Below are 18,433 nucleotides of genomic sequence, written 5' to 3'. Positions count from 1 at the left end.
TGTGAAACAGAGTCCCTTTATCAATTCATGATAAAACATGGGAGTTGAGGGAGACATTCATCTTCATTTTGCTAAGATATTGAATTGGGGGTTGTCTGGAGATCAAATCAAAGGCGTTGTGTATGCCTAGCAGAGCTCTACCCCCGAACAGTCCTAGCTTCCAAGATGCTGATGTTTTGTGGTTATTCCTCCCTGTGAGCCAGCGTAGCCTGTCCTCACTAACATGCTGTTAAAATCCTGCCTTCCACCATTTGTTTCTCAGGAAAATTACATCTCTGCATCTCCCTCCTCTCCTGGGAAATAGATTGCTTATAGTCTCCATTCTCCTGAAACTGCTTAGTTTTAGAATTTGAACCCCTAGTTCATGGTAAATCTTTTCAGAGTATAGGGAGATATAACAGGCACCTGCCCACCACCCTTTGCTCCTATCTCAGAGACATGGGGAAAGTATCAGCATTTACCCAAGGGTTCAAAGAGAGGCATGAACTCCAGGATGAGAGCTAGGGTGAAAGCTAAACAGGGCTGTGAGTAACTGGGCGATGCATGACAGGTCACAGCTTCCTGAGCTACCTTGCCTTTATGTGGAAAATGCTGTGAGCAGTCAGTGGGATGGGAGCCACAAAAGCCTTTTGTAAATTGCAGGATGCTATCCAAGTGTGAGTTGTCTGGGGCCGGTAATGCCAGGGCATTAGAGCATTCCATCCTGGTAGCATCATCCTCTACCACACACCCCACTGCCTGGTGCAAACGCTCTTCTAGCCATGACCTGATAGTAGAATGTGCTTGTTCAGCTGGGCTTAATCGGTTCTATCTTGCCAGGCCCCAGGGTTCTAAATTCAAAGGATCAGTTCTCTGCAAAGAAAGCACCTGGGGGAAGGGGGGAAAATCAGTTCATTAGCACTCAGTTTCCCATTTCCTTTATCGACTGTAATTAGCTACAGAGGCAACCTCCTGGGGAGAAGGTAACTTGCAGAAGCCAGAACCAGGCTGGGAGCTTTGTCTTGTCCTCCTCTGTCTTGGTGTTCTCTGTGCTGGCTCAGCCTGGGGCACAGTTCATATTTTGAGACTCAGATTAATGTCCCCTTTTCCCAAAAAGACACACTAGTTAAGGCTCCTTTTCAAACAGCATCCTGTCGCTGTTCCTGGCAGAGGCTGGCTTCTGAGAATTAAGCTAGAGGAGAGGCTGAGGGGTTCCACAAACCTGGCTTTTCTCAGAGCCCCCATGACCCCCTCATCAAAATAGATACTTAGCAAGGTAACATAGAACCTCAAAACTGGAGGCACCTCTGGGGCCATCTGACCCAATTAAGCAAAAGCCCCTGAGCCTCAGAGAAGACACATGGACTCAGCATCAGGACCATCAAGGGACATGGTGTGGCTTTGTATAAAGTATGGATTCTTCTCATTTTTCCCCAGTCCCTGTGCCTTTGGGGAAATCCTTTGGCCTTTCTAAGTCTTGGTTTCCTATTTAATAAAACCATTCATTCATTCATTCATTCATTCATGCTGCAAATATTTATTGCCTGTTTACCATATGCTAGTCCCAATTTCAGACCCTTGGGGTAATACCAGGGAGAAAACACAGACCCTGGTCTCATAGAACAGTACTGAAACAGCAGAGGAATAGACAAGAAATAAACGGCTGTGAGAGAAGGAAGTGCTAAGGACAGATAAAATGTTGTAAGCACAGAGAGTCGGCAGGACAGTGGCTGCTTTATGGTGCTTGGCCAGAAAAGGCCTGCACGGTCTTTTACAAGCAAAGGAAGCTGGGCGTTTGTCTAGAGGACAGAGGAGTCTAGATAAAGGGACCAGCAGTGGCAAAGAGCCTGCGGAATGAGTATAGAAGACCCAGAGAGAAGCCATAAGAAAGGGGAAAGTGGTAGGACAGCCTCGTAGAACAGTGAGGCGGAGAAGATCGAAGGAGGATTTTGAAAATTATTCTGAGATAGAAAGACATAATAAATTGTTATAGTGGTCAAAGTCTAGGCTGGACGTTTCCAGACTCTCAGCATCTCACTAAAAATGAAATAAAGGTGCACAGAGATCGCAAAATAATAGGGAAACTCTCTCCAAGTGAAGCAGTGGTAAAGGTTAGAAAAGAATGAGCTGTCAAGACTAACAGGGCCATTGGTTGGCCATGTAGGTGTAATGCCGAGATCTGAATATCACTAATGCTGGAGCATTCTCCGTTCAGGGGGACACCACCATGTCTGGAGTCTGTAACCCTGGTGTCTTTTAGGGATGTCTGGATGATGGCGAACAAGCCAGATTTTTCAGAAGACTACAAGTTCAAATGTCAGGAGCCATTTATTTTTACCTAGCACGCATGACTTTGGGGTGATGGCGCTTCAGGATTGAACTCAGAGCCTCATGCATGGGAAGCACATGCTCTCCCACTGAGCTACACCCCAGCACTGACCACATGGCTGCTGTAGCTACAGTATTGCCTGCAAATCAGTGCAAGAACAAGCATGCACGTCTTCGACCGGAAGACCTTCCCTCCACTACTGTGAGATGAGACACCAGGCACACACTCTGCTCCTTAGTCTTCAAGACCGTCATAGATAAGGGGGACACAGGCAGATGGCTCTCATGTAAAGATGAGTCTCCAACGCTTGGGAAGCAGGGGCAGGTGGAACTCTGTGAGTTCAAGGCCAGCCTGATCTATATAGTGAGTCCCATGCCAGCCAGGGCTACATAGTGAGATCCTGTCTCAAAAGAAAGCAGAACAAAACAAAACTCAAATTTAGGAGCAATTAGGAGCTATTTGTTCTCAGAAGGCCTCCATACCAAAAGAAGTACTCCGCCTCTACCTCCTCAGCAGCCGCTCCCCTACTTCCGTGAGTGCCACTAACATGGTTTCAGTGCAAAAACACAGCTCTCATCATAAAGAGAACAAAAGATAATTGATTGTGGAGCCAAATCTGAGGGATCCCATCCTGGAAACACCAGGGTCCATGTTGGTGCGCAGAAGCAGTTTTCATGGGGTTTTACGGTAACAAAGGAAAAAAAAAACATAAATCAAGGTAAGAGACGTAGTTACAGCAAAAAGATCATCTTTCATGCTATCTGATGACAGTCTGAGCTCTGAGGTTGGTGGAAGCTAATGGCCTGCTAAATCAATAGATCCCAAAAGGTTCTTGTCCATTAGTCATGGGATATTAGATTCTACATGGAGGTGGGCAAGGAATGGATGTTCAGAGGGCTAAAACTGTCCAAGGCAAACTAAGTAGGCTCTGGATCTGCACCATTCCGACCTTTGTACATCACTGTAGTTTTCCACATCACTTCAGTTGTATCAGCCAATCAGTCCTTGTAGACACAGATTCTTTCTAGGAATTCTTCTTCACAAGGTTTTATATATATATATATATATATATATATATATATATATATATATATCCTGTGTAGTTTATTGAAGTACTGACAGTTTGAGGGACGGTAATGTACAAAATAGAAACATTCCCCTAAAAGAAAAAAACAAATCCTTCCTTCCTCCCTCCCACAAGTTGATGCCATCTAGAAAATACTTCTCTACCCTTCACAGCCAAGTTTTTAAAGCCATTGTTTTTATTTACTCATTCACCTGACACTGTACTCTGTCTTCTGTTCCTGTGAACCTACCAAAGAGATTCTGTGGTAGTTATAGAACTTGATAGTGACTTTTCAGTTATTTTCCTCTGTTGTGGGCAAATTTTTCTAATTTAAATAACTTATATAAACATAAAATGAATTCATGTCAAATTATATTTAATCACCAACAACTGAGGGCTATTTACAGTAAGATATTTCAACTGATTCAAAGTGCCACATTTATATAGGAATTCTGAAGTTAATAAGTTTACAAATATAAAAAATGAGTTTATTAGTAGAGCGTGATAACACACACCTTTAAACCCAATACTCGGAAGGCAGAGGCAGGCAGATCTCTGAGTTCGAGGCCAGCCAGGTCTACAAAGTAAATTCCAGGACAACCTGGCCTACTCAGAGAAACCTTGTCTCAAAAATCCAAACAACAAACAAACAAAAAACCAAACAAAAAAATAAAACACCTAGTTTATCCACAAGCTACTTCTCATTGTATTCTGTTAGATATGATTAATGACTAATTCACATTCCAGTGAGCAAGAATCACACTTCAGTTTTTTTTTTGTTTGTTTTGTTTTGTTTTATGATTTCCAGAGTTGTGTATCAGTGTAAGACAACTCTGAAGGTAAGGTAGGACGCTCAATGTTATTCTTGTTCTTTAAAATCTTTTCTGACCATTTTTCTTGCCTGAAGCTTCCAACTCTTGAGACCACCCTTCTTTTGCTCTGTTGACCATTCAGAATGTCACCCACCTCTCTGACCAGTTCTTCTTGGCAGGAGTGGACTTTGTTGCCCTTATCTGTACTTTAATGTAGATGCTCTGCAGTTTGATGCTGGGCTCTCCCTCCCTGTCCCCACACTTTTGAGGGTTGTCTCATCTATTATTTTATTGTCATGCCTGTGGAGTCCACAGAGGTTTCCTAGTGAGATCTGAGCTTGCTTTACCCATCAGGGCTGCATAAAGGATGAATTGACCACGTGCATGGTTACCAGCATCTACACTTGGCTGTGCTAGGGGGAGGCCTTCTGCTCCACGCTCTGGCATTCCTATAAAAGGCCCTTTAGAAGAGACTGAGGGGCTGGTGGATATTGATCCAGGCCCTCCTGAGGCTATCTTGTGTTTCTGTATCACTCCTCTCTATATTTCTATCTAAATCTCTTATCCCTCATTCCTCAAGAGTAACCTGGGGGAAAAGTTGGGTGCGGGTCCCCCACACATGCCATCAAGTTTGCAAGAATGATTCCAAACCTTCTAGCATGGCTTCGTTATAGGCCAAATATCCACATTTACTTCCTTTGTATAGAACCTTAGAAACAACAGGCTCTATTCAAAAACCCCTTTAACTCTGGTCTTTACCGTAAACCCCTGGCAGCCAGGCTCCCCTTGTCCCTTCCTTGCCCTTGCATGCCCTACACGCCTCCTTCCACAGCTGTTCCTACACTGGGTGTTCCTCTCTTAGCCTTCTTTCTGCCTGACCAGGCTTTGACAGAATTTCTTACCTAATTTTCTCTGCCTCCAGCTTGTCACTGTCCATTCCATACCCGACGGTGCTGCTGAAAGAGTCCTCCAAAATCAAGTCTGGGGTGACATCACCCCTGGACTCCCTGTGCTTCCTGTTGGGATAAAGTGAACCACAGAAATGAGCTGACTGAGTGCCTCCATGGACAAAATTCCTTTTCTGCAGCCTCATCCTTGGGCCTCTTCCTGGGTCTTAGAACAACTTGGATCTTCTTGCCATGCGAAGCGCACTTTCACTTTCCCGAGGAGCTATTTGGAATGAATGGGTCTTGTCTCCTTGAAATCTACACCTGACCAGGATGGCTCAGCCCTGTGTACCTCTTGCTTTCTATTCAAACCTGTATGTCATGTAAGGCCCCTTCATGGACTTAGGGGGAATTGTCACCTAAGATCCCTCGTTCTTCTTTCTGTTTTTGAACTTGGGGGTTAGGTGCCAACTTAGGTCCAGCCACCCATCTTCAATAAGCCATCTAAAAGAGCCAAGTGAGAAGTGAAAAGGGGGAGATGCTTAATGTGGCCTTTCAGGGGGTAGGATGAAGAGATCCAGGGAACCCCAAAGTCCATCTTCAGGGTCCTGAAGTGAGATATAAGCTTAATTAGAGGGTCAAGGGCATGCATGTCTAAAGAGTCCCACCCACCCTTGACCCCTCATTGCCTGGGCTTCTGTCTGTTCCATCCTCTAAGGTGGTCTGGCAGGTTGTTAGCACTGTGTGAAATCTCTTCCTAGTTCTCCCTCTGGCTGGTGGTTTTTTCCCTTCTCCCAGTGTGAGATGCCTAGGAAAATTCCCACTTCTCTGAGGTTCATTGTTTCAAGTCTGCTAGTCAGAGGGAACCACAGCTGTTTACATTTCCATGTGGTCACCTTGTCCAATGTTTCTCAGGGCATGGTGGCATACTCTGTAGAGATAGAGGCAGGGGGTCAAAGTTCAAGGTCATAGAAAATTAGAAGCCAGACTGGGCTCTTTGAGACCCTGTCTCAAAACAATAGCAACACATGCCTTTAATCCCAGCACTTGGGAGGCAGAGCCAGGCAGATCTCTGTGAGTTGGAGGCCAGCTTGGCCTACAGAGCAAGAGCCAGGACAGGCACCAAAACTGCACAGAGAAACCTTGTCTCAAAACAAAAAACAAAAAAACAAACAAACAACCAAACAAACAAACAAAAAACAGCAACAAAACAAATAGATGGAAACATCACACAGGTGAGTTACAGCAAAGCAGGAAACTCTTTGCTATAGGCCTCAGACACCGCCTGATGACATTCTCAGCCTTTGGATTAGTGAAAGCCGATGGTCTGTTAAGTTCAGAAAGGATTTACCTAATAGTCACCAGACAGTAAGTCAAATACAAAGATGGGCAATGAGTAGCTGAAGGGGGCTAAAAATAGCCCAAGATAATTCAGCTCTTGACCTATAACATTCCAGCTCTCCACAATCACAGACATTCCAATAATTAAGTCACCCTTGGAGAATCTTTTAAAAAAATTATTAGATTTATTCATTTTATTTTATGTGTAAGTGTTTTGTCTGCATGCATATGAGTATCACATACATGTTTGGTACCCACAGAAGTCAGATGAAGGCTTCAGATACCCCCTAGAACTGGAGTTAGGGACAGTTGTGAACTACTGTGTGGCTGCTGGAAATCAAACCCAGGGCCTCTGCCAGAGCAACTTGTGTTCTTAACTGCTGAGCCATCTCTCCAGCCCTAGAGAGGCCTCCCCACCTCTCAGAACTTCAGTTCATATAGCACACTGCAGATCATGGCACACTTGTGGGTTTCCCCATCTTTGCAGACAGAGGCTGGGTCTCCATATACACTCCTTTGTGTTACAAGCTGCAGGATTGTAGTAAGAATTCAGCTGAATATGGTAAGGCTATTCCTGGAAAAATCAAGGCATTCTTCCAGAGGAATCCAAATCTCAAGGAGTATTTGGTGTTATTCGGCTTTTAATATATCAGCTGTTCCCTGCTATGAATTTCATGTGCACTCATAACTTCCCCAAGAACTTTAAACAGTGTATTTTACCTGAAATTCTTCTCAAGCATCCCAAGCCTAGGAGACAGGTGACCTTAGGTGCATAGCTTTGGTTCTTGTGCAAATGAAGCTCAGACTCTCCTTTCTCTAACAGCCCAAATGGCATTCCAGAGCAATTAAATCAGAACAAAACAGTTTTTTACAAGCCAGGTGCAATGTAGCTGTGAGGCAGGGTTCCTAGCTCCTAGTAGAGTTACCCTGTCCTGCCAGTGTGTAGTGGCATAGAAAAATAGAGGCAGTTATATTTTAGTGACTTATAGACTCTTTTAGCTAACCATCTATAAAATTGGAGTTTGAGCACATTTATGATAGACTAGTAGTAACATTTCACCTAACCACTTATAAGAATATATTTTGAGCACATAAATTCCCTTCCTGACTTATTCCAGGCCTTATCTGACCCCACCTCCTCTATTCACTCCCCTTTTGGGTTGCAAATGAAGCTGGATATCAAGGCTCTTGGAAGTTTTGCATTGTATTGTAAGAGTCAGGCTGCGGGTAAGGGAGAGACCAGTTCCAGGAGAGGAAGGGGAAGGAACCAAGATGGAGAAGAATGAGGATGGAGACGGAAAAGAGTTGAGTTATGAGAGGACAGGAGGAAAGAGAGAACTGACTCAGAAGAATAAAGTGTGTAGACTAAAGAGTTTCATGTATATAGATTTATTAGGGATTGGGGATTTAGCTCAGTGGTAGAGCGTTTGCCTAGCAAGCACAAGGCCCTGGGTTCAATCCTCAGCTTCCAAAAAAAGTAGATTTATTAGTGACCCCCTCAGATTAATCCACCACCAATAGCATCTCTTCTGGAACTCTGGGTGAAGACTATCGAGGGGCAGGACCCCAATAGCCTTCAATACCTTTGCCCTCTCCAATGTCCTCTTTGTACAAAGGTGCTTAATTTCTTCTTCTCACTCCTATAAAATAACTCAGGAAAGAACGGGAATTTCAAGGAGGGAGTATTGTTAGACACTGTGCTGGAGTTTAAGGAATATGGATAGCAGAAAGCTGTGGTTTCTCTCCTTTAGGAATGTGTGGCTCAAAAACTAGAGCAGTATTCCTACATGCAGATAACAATGTAAGATGTCAGCATTGAATACGGGGAGTCAGAATGGAGTGTCAGCTTGGCTGGAAGCAAGAGCCATAACTTCTACTAAGATTTGGGGTAGGAGATTCGAAGGAAGGAGATTGCCTCCTTCTGGACAGAGACCCAGAAAGTGAAGAGAGTGGCAGCTTTTTCACATGGAAAAGGACAGGGGCAGTGAGACCATGTAGAGGCAGCCAAGGCCACATGTGCTCTGTGTGGTTTTCCTGGGACAGAAAGAAGCTCACACATTTGGAATGGACTGGGTGCAGAGACGAGAGACAGCAGAAATTAAATTTATAGTGCTACTCAAGTCCCCTAGGCATGATGCAATGCTCTGCTTTGGTTGGGTGGAAGAGCACAGGGCTCCATGAATGCCTGGTATGTTATGCAAGAAGCAGGCAATTTGCCCTCTGCCTAGAGAACCCATCTTGGACACAGTCAAGTAGTTTACTTTCTGTGGTGACTTCTGCTGGGGTGCAGCATGGTAGGCTGGAGCCCAGCTAGTGGTAGGACCTGGAGGAATGCTGCCTGCCTCTTGCTAGGCCTCACTCCTATGCGTGAACCCCTCACCCTCTGCTTCTTAGTATTCCTAGCCTTGCCCCTAGGCTCTCTGCCATCTCCATATCCCCTCCTCCGTCCTACCCTCTCATAAATTCTACTTCCCAACTTTGTTTCTTGTGTTTTTATGTTTTCCTTGCCCCCATCAAGTTCTGCCTCTGAGCTGTTGAATCTTTGTCTTTTCTTCTCGCTCATCCACACCCCTTTCCTTCCCATCACACATCTTTGTGCTGGGGCGTTGGTGTTCAAGGAGGAGTCAGGAGACATACAAGGATGACTAAAGTGAAACAGAATATGGAGAAACGTGGCTGACTCCTGCCCAGAACGGATCCTCTCTTTCCCACTTCATCCCTTCACTGTTTCCTAACTGATCTGTTTGTCCCCATGCTCACAGAAGAATGCCTCTAGCATGCATACCATAGTTTCTAGGTGATGAGAATTCTCTTCAACAGATCCCAAGCATAAGTAATCTTCTCTTGAGGGTGCTCGCCCTGTACTGCCTCATCCACCAGAGCTCTGTTCTTTACTAAAGGCCAAAGGTCTTCTGGGAAGGAGAGGGAATGAGAGAGAGGAACCCAGACTGACATGCCAGGCTGATACCTCCTGTGATGGTCTCTCTTCTGTGTGAGAGAACTGCCCACTTCCACTTTTGCAAAGTTTCCAGGATAGCTCTAGAAGAAACTGTGGGAGGTTGAGGCCGTCAGATCCAGCAGCCTCATACTGAATCATTCCTAGCTCCCATCTTTCCCGCCCCCACCCCACTCACCAGGCCACAGAGGGAAACAGGTATCCATGTCCATGCAAAGGCCTGTATAGCTGGCAATGCCTGCCTGCTGTTTACGTGTCTGTTGTTGGAGTTGTTAGTGTCACAGCCTGTACCCTGGAAGCCTTCACAAGTCAAGCTCAGCTATCTGCCCTCCATAGGCCAAATAAACAACAGTGAAAAGTAGCAAAAGATTTGTTCAAGTGATCATGTAAGGTAGAGGAACAAAGGAAACCAGTGATGCCCTAAAGTCCATTTTCTGGGTCCTGCCATGAGGTTTAGTTTTAAGTAAATGGCAAGAGGTATGCCTAACTAAATGGTCCTGGCCAAGGCATAGCTCCACCCATCATTGCCTCAACTCCAGTCTCCCCTGCAAGGTGTCTGGTAGGTAGTTAGAACTAAGTGGAATCTCTCTCTAGCAAACAACCCTCCGCCCTCTGGCTACAGCTGGCCCTGGCATTTTCCTTCTTCTGGTGTAAGACTCTGCTGGAAACTCCAATTTCTTAGTGTCCAGTGTTTCATTACTCTGACGGATGAAGGGAGGCCATAGATTTCTCTTCAGACTATCTTCATTCTTGACCAGGATGGTTAACATACAGATGCCTGTGACATGCACCCTGATGAGTAACCTAAGTGTTTGCTGTTGTCAAAACAGAGGCAAAAAGACCAGACCACAACCCTTACTTCAAAGAGGCTGAGAAATGTTCATTCCGGAGCCACATATGAGTGACTGTGGCTTTAGACCCATGAAGGAGTGCTCTTGGAAAGAATATGTATCTGCAAAGAATGATTGGCTGATTAGAACAGCAATGATGTGGAGAGGCTGGAATGTTGCTGGTCCAGAGGCTAATTACCTTGGCTTGGACTAATGTTAGCTCCTGGAATAGCCATAGCTTGCCTACCTCTGTGTCAGAATTAACATCCTGTGACTAATAGATAAAAACCTTTGATGTCTATTAACTTAGCAGATCACTAGCCTCCAGCAATCCAAAGGCTAAGGATGTCCTCAGAGAGCATCTGAGGCTAACAGAAAGCTCCCCGCATCTTGCTGTAACCCCTCTTTGATCTACCCACCAATGTATTTTACACTTGCCTTTGTGACTTCCTTTGTTCTGCGAGCCATAAAACTTCAAGAAACCACTTCCATATTGGAACATGGAATTTGGGTAACCCCAAGCTATATTCCTGGGCCACAGTCACTCCAAATGGCTCCAGAATAAACTACCTCTTATTCCCTTTAAGATGAAAGCTGTGGTTTTAGTATCAACAGAACACAGATTTAGATTACCCCAAATTCCATGTTCTAACAGTTTAATGGAGTTTCTTTTTTATAATAACAGAACAAAGCAAATCGTAACTCAAGGCACTTAAAGCTATATTGATGGAAACACTAAGTAGGTAGGTTACAGCAAAGTGGAGAAGCCTATATTATAGCCCTCAGATGACATCTGACGGTATTCTGGGCCTTTTGATTGACAAAAGCTAGGGTTTATGAAGTTAATACATTCCAAAAAAGCTTTTTAAAAAAATTGCTAGATGTTAGGTCCAGCATAGAGATAGGCAAAAAAAAAAAAAAAAAAAAAAAAAAAAGCAAGCTATTTAGAAAGCTAAAAATAGCCAAAGATAAGTTGTAATTACACTCTGGACCTGTAACTTTTTTAATGTCTCCACAGTCATTGAGGTTCTAACCACTTAATTGCCTGGTAGAAAGTTCAGCTAAAGAAGCAAGTTTTTTCTGGAACTTTCTTTCACCCTGTCAGTTCTCTTATGAGGATAGTAAGGAACTGGATGTTCTGTAAAATGTTAAGCTATGACTCTGTGTTAGGAGAATTTCCCAGAGAACTGAGATTATCTCGTGTATTCAAGAATGTTCTGAGGGGAGCCACTGAGGAGATGGGACTGGGTAGACTAGTAGGAAGAAAACAGGGCTCTGGGGCAGGACTATATCTGAAAGAAGATGGGTGCCTAGTGCAGCGGCCCACACCCCCTCTTCCTCAATATTCCCTGAGCTGTAGATGGAAGAGTTGTAGTGTAGATTTATCAATTAGGTCCGGGCACTCCATGCTCACTGAGTCTCTGCATCTTTCCAGTTGTTGACCTCTGTAATAATCTCCATCTGCTGTCAGGAGAAGCTCCTTTGATGAGGGGTGAGAGCCACACTTATCTGTGGGTAGAAGGACACACAATGCAGTTAGAAATTAATTGGTTTAGGACAATGACATCAGTAGGTTTTCCTCAGGGATTGATGACCTCTCCAGCCACAGGGAGTTGACTAGGTTTGCAGAACCAGACATGCATTCCCTCCTATTGAACGGGCCTTAAGTCCAGTTGGAAAGCTGTTAGTTACTCAAGTTCCGCTATGGCACCATTGCCGATAACTTGCCAGGCTAGTCACTGGGGTGGTTCATAGCTTTTTTTGTTGGTTGCTTTTTTTGTTCCCTCTCGGCAGCTTGTATGCACCTTCTGATACTACAAGAGCCGGTCGGTCTTCAGGGAGAAGGATTGCAGGTCAATTCCACCTTAATTCCTCCAATTCCGGTGTCTGAAATATGTGAGTCTTCATGAATATGGGCTCTTTAGTATGTTTTGAAATCAGTTAAGGTGACATCTCCAGCATTATTCTTGTGTTTATCAGGATTACTTTGGCTATCTGAGGTCTTTTGTGCTTCCATATGAATTTTAAGTTTGTTCTACTTATAGAAAGGATAGTTTTGGAACACTAATGGGGATTGCATTGGATTTGTAGGCTGCTTTGTAAAAAACATCCATTTTCACAACATTGATTCTCTTTTCCATGTTGTGAGTATATGAGCATACCTTTCCACCTTCTAAAGCCTTCTTCAGTTTCTTTTAAAGTTCTCGTTGTAGTGGTGTTTTACTTCCTTGGTTAGGCTATTTCCAAGAATTTTTAAAAATTATGAATGGAATCGTTTCCCTGGTTTCTTTTTCAGTGTACTTCTTATTGGTATACATGAAAATTTTGATTTTTTTTTTTCGAGACAGGGTTTCTCTGTGTAGCTTTGTGCCTTTTTCCTGGAACTCACTTGGTAGCCCAGGCTGGCCTCGAACTCACAGAGATCCGCTTACCTCTGCCTCCCGAGTGCTGGGATTAAAGGCGTGTGCCACCACTGCCCAGCTAAAATTTTGATTTTTGTATGTTGGTTTTGTGTCCTGCCACTTTGCTGAATGTGTTTATCAAATCTAAGAGTTGTCTGGTGAAGTCTTTAAGGTTTCTTTTCTTTTTTAATTTTAAAAGTCAGATACCACTTAAAAAGATCATGCCTTGCCGAGCGGTGGTGGTGCACGCCTTTAATCCCAGCACTCGGGAGGCAGAGCCAGGCGGATCTCTGTGAGTTTGAGGCCAGCCTGGGCTACCGAGTGAGTTCCAGGAAAAAGGCGCAAAGCTACACAGAGAAACCCTGTCTCGAAAAACAAACAAACAAACAAACAAACAAACAAAAAGATCATGCCTATAAGTAGTAAATTATGTAGTGAAGAAACATCAAAATGAAGTTGATGAATAAAAAGGCACATTTGAAAAGTTTAAGGGTAGAAAGAGTCCCTTGTTTGTCCTACTAACAAAGGAGGAAAGAGAAATCAGTTTGAAAGTTCCTCAAAAAGCTGAAAATAGATCTACCACAAGATCCAGCCATAATATTCTTGGGCATATACACAAAGACTCTATATCTTACTGTAGAGATGCTTGCTCACCCCTGTTCATTGCTGCCCTAGTCACAGTAGTCAGGGAGTGGAAACAGCTGAGATAAACTGATAAACAGAGAATGAAAATACCCTAACTTCACACAACAGAATATTCAGCTATCAAAGAAACGGAAATTATGAAATTTGCAGATCACCTCCACCTTCTTCAGAGACTCTTCTTCCAGTGCATGACAATTAATACAGCAACCCGCAGCCGATCAACATGAAGAGAAAAAGAGAATTCAGAGTTCTCAACCCTGACTGGGATGTCTATATCATACCCTCCACTCAAGGCTCAAAGATATTTGAGGAAAATTGTAAGAGCCAGAGGTGGTAGATGACTTCAAGGAAACAGTGTTTTCTAGTCCCAACAAGGCAGATGTACATATGAACTCATAAGAGACTGTGACAGTGTGCACAAGGCCTGATACAGAAGGGATGGTGGGCTTAAAGTTCCAGCCCCATGGGAGGCGCTATTGGTATTTGATGGCTTCCGGGGAAGGGAGAGTCAGTTTTCTTCGCTGGTGTGCAAACCAGCATACTGACTACACTCCAGGGTGAGTCCCATGCCCAGGGGTAGTTGACTAACACAACTGGACCCAGTGATTTGCAGAAAGAGAGAGAGAGAGAGAGAGAGAGAGAGAGAGAGAGAGAGAGAGAGAGAGAGAGGAGAGAGAACATGAATTTGGTTGGGTAGGGAGTAAGGTGGGGAAGGATCTAGGAAGAGTTGGAAGGATGAATATATTCAAAATGCAGGGTAAGAAATTATCAAAAGAATTGGTTAAAACGTTATTTTAAAAAAGAAAAGAAGAAAGCAAGCGGAATAAGCCATGGAGAACAAGCAGGAAGTAGTATTCTCTGTGGTCTGTACTTCAGTTCCTGCCTCCAGGTTCCTGTGTTGGCTTCCCTCAATGGTGGACTATCGCCTGTAAGCCAAATAACCCTTTCCTCCCCAAGGTGCCCGTTGGTTATGGTGCTTATCACAGTCTCTTTATTGATGAGACTGCATTATCGAAGTCACCCACTGTTGTTCTGTTGGATTAATCTACGGCTTTACATCTGGTATTTGTTTCATGAAACAGTGCTCCCATGTTAGTACATAGACGTTTAAAGTATTTATTTCGTTTTATTTATTTGTCGGTGTGTGTCACAGCATGTGTGGAGACCAGGAGACAGCTCTTAGGAGTTTGATTCTTTCCTGTCACTCTCTGGGATCCAATGATGGAACTCAGGTGATGAGGCCTGCAGTCAAGCCTTCCTACCCCCGAGCCATCTAGCAGGTTCTATGTGTTTGAAATTGTGATATTTTCTTGATGTATTTTTTCCTTAATCAGCTTGTAGTGACTTTACCTTTTCTGACTAGTCTTGGTTTGAAGTCTGTTTTGTCAAGTACTGGAACAATGAGAATTCCTTGCTTCCTGGATCCACTTACTTGGAATATCTCTTTCTGTCTTCACACTGAGGCTGCCTTAGATGGTGAGATGCATTTCTGAGAGACAGCTAATAGACCTATCTTGTCTTTTTAATTCACTCAACAGTCTGTGGATTCTTTTTTTAAAAACAGAAATGTTAGCTACTCTTTGTTTAAAACTGCATTGAATGGGGCTGGGGATTTGGCTCAGTGGTAGAGCGCTTGCCTAGCAAGCACAAGGCCCTGGGTTCAGTCCTCAGCTCCGACAAAAAAAGAAAAAAACCTGCATTGAATGTGAAATGTCTACCTTTACAATAAAAAAAATACAGTGATGATAACTCACACTAAAACAAAACACTTCTGATAGCCATCGCTTTTCTGTTTGGGGCAATTTGAAGTTTTTCTTCTGTCACAGAAACAAGATTGTACCTTTACAAAGGCTCAAAATAGACCATCTTTTCATCAAAAAGAAACTATTCTTTTTTAAAAATATTTTTAAAATTTATTTTATGTCTGAGTACTATATCTGCATGTACACCTGCTGCCAGAAGAGGGCAGCAGATCCCACTACAGACTATTATTGTGAGGCACCATGTGGTTGCTGGGAATTGAACTCAGGACCTCTGGAAGGGCAGCCAGTACTCTTAACTGCTCAGCCATCTCTCCAGGCCCAAAATAGGCCATCTCTTTAAACAAAGGCAATGACTCACAAAAGACTATGAATAGAGCACGTAACTAGCTGATAATAAATCCAATAAGATTTATTAAAATCAGTCACATCAATAATACCTCTGAAATGCTCTTGTATGAAATATCAAATGAAGAAAAGAATTTATCAATGTCTTAAAAAATGAGTTTGTAGACAATCTGACAAGTTACCATAAAAAGTGTTTTCTGTGACATAGGAAAAATGTAACATTATTCTTCTTGAACCCTTCTCAAGAAGGTTCAAGCCTTACCACTCAATAAAATAGCCAAGGATCTGAAACTGAAATATATATATATTTGAGTACAGTGTATGAAACTTCATACTTTTTTTTCCCTTCTTCCCCTCCCCATCATCAGGAGGTTTTCCTGAACTCACAACCAGCTGCCTCCTTAGTGTGCTGCTCAGATGTGAGAGACGCTTCTCTGGGTAGGAGCTCTTAGTTCATCTGTTTTCCACTGTCCCTTTTGCCAAGCTTACATGAATTCTTGCATACATTCTTCTGGCATTCTTTGCCATTGCTCCTTGGGGTGTTCTCAGTTGTGTCTTGTGGGCTGTTTTGGAGAGGCAGCTTGGGAAGGGTGTGTTACTGAGTCACTGGAACCCATGGCTGCAGGAAGTGAGGTGTGTGTGCCACTGGTATGAACTGCTTGCTGGTCTATGACTGGCCAAGGGGCTGAAGTAACCGAGAGTTCTTTGTCAACACAGTTTGGTAAGCTTGATGTGACCTGTAATTGCTCCGTGGATCTCAGTGGCAGCTGCCTCTCTCATCCCTAGAGATGCTTGTTCACTGTAGCAGGACATTTGTGGCATGCAGGTGAGGTTTGGTGTATCTTTCAACTGACCCTGAGTGAAGCTATTCATGTACGTGGGCCCAGATTCATGCACACGGAGAGCTGCCCCTGGTGTTCTTCCCTCTCTGAAGGTCTGAGCTGAGGCTTTCTCATCCACCAGGCCACCTGTTCACCAGGAATACTTTGCCTTGTCTCGATAGTGAAGTCGCTGACATGGTTATTCTTCTTCAGAGTGCAGTACAAGGCAATGCAGTTGCTCTGATACATGCAGCCAGTCCTGTGAGTTGCTCAGGGACCACCCTATCCTACCCTGCAAGTAGGGGTCAAAAATACGGCATGGAATCCAAAGGCCTTGGCTCAAACAGCAAGTGCCTGCCTGGTGTGACCAGAGCCAGTGAGGTCCAGTGTCTCACCATGGATGGAGCCACTACTGAGGCCACCTCACGGACCTGTTCTGAGCTCTGTACCTGTGTGTCTTTCCCCAAGCACCTGGTACAGACCTGTTCCACCGATATAGATTGAGAATGTGTCGGAAGGTAAAGTAGGCTGTCTCCTACACAGCCACAGATGGGATGTTTCACATGGCGATCCTGAGCAGCCTTGACATCCTCATTAATGGAGTTATTCTCAGAGCCTTGAACTTCTCCAGTCTTCCCTAGTGAGGGTGACAAGTGGTAGGTACATCATGGCACTCACACTTATTTAATACCTTCTCGTGAGATTGTATCTCAGAAGGCCACAGTGGCCGAGTCCTTCAGGATGGATATCTGTAGCAGGAATCTTAAATGGTCTTATTAATATAAAATCAAACCTGAGGCCAGTTATTGGGGTGAATGCTGGAAGATCAGAGAAGTAGAACAAGCCACAGCCGCCTCACCTGGCCAATTCCTCAGCTGATCTTGTTTCGTCAGACTGGAAGCCTCTGTGTCCTCGTATCCGAATAGATCTCAGCTGAACTGCTGCTAGAAGCCTGAAAGCTTAACCAGCCAAATGCTGCTAGTTTCTGGTCTTCACACCTTATATACCTTTCTGCTTCTGTCATCACTCCCTGGGATTAAAGGCGTGAGTCTCCATGCTTGGCTATTTCCAGTGTGGCCTTGAACTCACAGAGATCCATGCCTCCAGAAGGCTAGGATTAAAGGTGTGAGTGCCATCATTTTCTAGCCTCTGTATCTAGTGGCTGTTCTGTTCTCTGACCCCAGATAAGTTTATTAGGGTGCACAATATTTTGGGGAACACAATACCACCACATTTCCCCTTTTTTTTGTCTAAAAATTTAAAAAGCTTATAACCAATACAAGAAAAATTATATCCAATAAGCATATACAATATATGTAGTCAAGAATTACATTAACAATGTCTAGTCCGTTAACATTTGCCAGATTCAGACAAAAAAAACTTTGTTACATATATATTAACAATGTCCAGTCCAGTAACATTTGGTAAACTCAGACAAAAAATTTCTTTACTTATCCTGTTTAAAACTAGTAGCTCCTTTTAAAAAGCAGATTCAATGATTGACCTTTTTATCTTATTCATATTCTCTCTTTTTTTCTTTTTATAGATTCAATAATCTACCTTTTGATATTTTTATACCACCACAGATATCTCCACCTTGTAGTCTCTACACTGGCCACCAGGGAGTGGAGAGGAGGGAGGGGTAAACCGTGGCTCATAATCTGGCGGATATCTTCACATATTCTGTACAATCGCTGTCGCTTGACTTTGAGTTTGTTGACAAAGGCCATTCTTTGTCAAACTTTGCAATTGTCAATCAAAGGGCAAAGCAGTCAGCTGTGAGTCTGTGCTTTGTATCCAATATACGTGCATATAAACCCAGTATAAGTTTGTCAACAACCTATATAGCTCTGGTGGTGGGCTGTCTTTTTTTTTTTTTTTTTTTTTTTTTGGTTTTTCGAGACAGGGTTTCTCTGTGTAGCTTTAGAGGCTGTCCTGGAACTTGCTCTGTAGACCAGGCTGGCCTTGAACTCACAGAGATCCACCTGGCTCTGCCTCCCGAGCGCTGGGATTAAAGGCGTGCGCCACCACCGCCCCGACAGATGGGCTGTCTTTTTAAGGGGATGTAGTTTCATCGGTTCACAACCTTTTACTGTGGCTAAGAAACCCTCCTCTCTTGCAGCGAGCTGTTGCTGGTATGGAGGGGGCCCGCAGCCTTGCTGGTAGTGCAGAGGACAGGTGTCAGGATGGGTTGCTCTGCGCAGCATGGCTTCTGGCTCTTGGCTGGATCTCTAGCTCCTCTGGGCAGCTCCTGAAC

General features: G+C 43.9%; 1 non-coding gene and 1 pseudogene across 1 annotated transcript; one reads left to right on the top strand and one right to left on the bottom strand.

Moving 5' to 3' along the window:
• Window positions 1-7,813: 7,813 nt before the first annotated feature.
• Trnaa-agc lies at window positions 7,814-7,887 on the top strand. The gene has a single exon. It is a non-coding gene; the product is annotated as a tRNA-Ala (tRNA).
• Window positions 7,888-15,840: 7,953 nt separating this feature from the next.
• Window positions 15,841-17,906, bottom strand: LOC118586176 (annotated as a pseudogene).
• Window positions 17,907-18,433: the final 527 nt, after the last annotated feature.

The sequence above is a fragment of the Onychomys torridus genome, chromosome 6 (assembly GCF_903995425.1).
Source record: "Onychomys torridus chromosome 6, mOncTor1.1, whole genome shotgun sequence".
NCBI classification, from domain to species: domain Eukaryota; kingdom Metazoa; phylum Chordata; class Mammalia; order Rodentia; family Cricetidae; genus Onychomys; species Onychomys torridus.
This window is presented reverse-complemented; position numbering and strand designations above follow the sequence as displayed.